The sequence below is a fragment of the Austrofundulus limnaeus genome, unplaced genomic scaffold (assembly GCF_001266775.1).
Source record: "Austrofundulus limnaeus strain Quisiro unplaced genomic scaffold, Austrofundulus_limnaeus-1.0 Scaffold3158, whole genome shotgun sequence".
NCBI lineage: Eukaryota > Metazoa > Chordata > Actinopteri > Cyprinodontiformes > Rivulidae > Austrofundulus > Austrofundulus limnaeus.
The window spans coordinates 1816-3486 of NW_013955560.1; positions in this window are offsets into that span (position 1 = coordinate 1816).

Here is a 1671-nt window from a genome sequence, read left to right on the forward strand (position 1 = left end):
AGCAGTAACCAGCAGTAACCAGCAGTAACCAGCAGTAACCAGCAGTAACCAGCAGTAACTAGCAGTAACCCGCAGTAAGTAGCAGTAACCAGCAATAACTAGCAGTAATTATCAGTAACTAGCAGTAACCAGCAGTAAGTAGCAGTAACCAGCAATAACTAGCAGTAACTAGCAGTAACTATCAGTAACTATCAGTAATTATCAGTAACTAGCAGTAAGTAGCAGTAAACAGCAGTAAGTAGCAGTAACCAGCAGTAACTAGCAGTAACCAGCAGTAAGTAGCAGTAACCAGCAATAACTAGCAGTAATTATCAGTAACTAGCAGTAACTAGCAGTAAGTAGCAGTAACTAGCAGTAAGTAGCAGTAAACAGCAGTAAGTAGCAGTAACCAGCAGTAACTATCAGTAACTAGCAGTAACCAGCAGTAAGTAGCAGTAACCAGCAGTAACTATCAGTAACTAGCAGTAACCAGCAGTAAGTAGCAGTAACCAGCAGTAAGTAGCAGTAACTAGCAGTAACCAGCAGTAACTAGCAGTAACTAGCAGTAACTATCAGTAATTATCAGTAACTAGCAGTAAGTAGCAGTAAACAGCAGTAAGTAGCAGTAACCAGCAGTAACTAGCAGTAACCAGCAGTAAGTAGCAGTAACCAGCAATAACTAGCAGTAACCAGCAGTAACTAGCAGTAACTATCAGTAAGTATCAGTAACTATCAGTAACTAGCAGTAACTAGCAGTAACTAGCAGTAACCAGCAGTAAGTAGCAGTAACTATCAGTAATTATCAGTAACTAGCAGTAACCAGCAGTAACAGTAACCAGCAGTAACTAGCAGTAACCAGCAGTAACTAGCAGTAACTATCAGTAATTATCAGTAACCAGCAGTAACTATCATTAACTAGCAGTAACCAGCAGTAAGTAACAGTAACCAGCAGTAACTAGCAGTAACCAGCAGTAACTAGCAGTAACTATCAGTAATTATCAGTAACCAGCAGTAACTATCATTAACTAGCAGTAACCAGCAGTAACCAGCAGTAAGTAGCAGTAACTATCAGTAACCAGCAGTAACCAGCAATAACTAGCAGTAACTATCAGTAACTAGCATTAACTATCAGTAACCAGCAGTAACCAGCAGTAACTATCAGTAACTATCAGTAACTAGCAGTAACCAGCAGTAACTAGCAGTAACCAGCAGTAACCAGCAGTAAGTAGCAGTAACTATCAGTAACCAGCAGTAACCAGCAATAACTAGCAGTAACTATCAGTAACTAGCATTAACTATCAGTAACCAGCAGTAACCAGCAGTAACTATCAGTAACTATCAGTAACTAGCAGTAACCAGCAGTAACTAGCGGTAACTAGCAGTAACTATCAGTAACTATCAGTAATTATCAGTAACTAGCAGTAAGTAGCAGTAAACAGCAGTAAGTAGCAGTAACCAGCAGTAACTATCAGTAACTAGCAGTAACCAGCAGTAAGTAGCAGTAACCAGCAGTAACTATCAGTAACTAGCAGTAACCAGCAGTAAGTAGCAGTAAACAGCAGTAAGTAGCAGTAACCAGCAGTAACTATCAGTAACTAGCAGTAACCAGCAGTAAGTAGCAGTAACCAGCAGTAAGTAGCAGTAACCAGCAGTAACTAGCAGTAACTAGCAGTAACCAGCAGTAACTAGCAG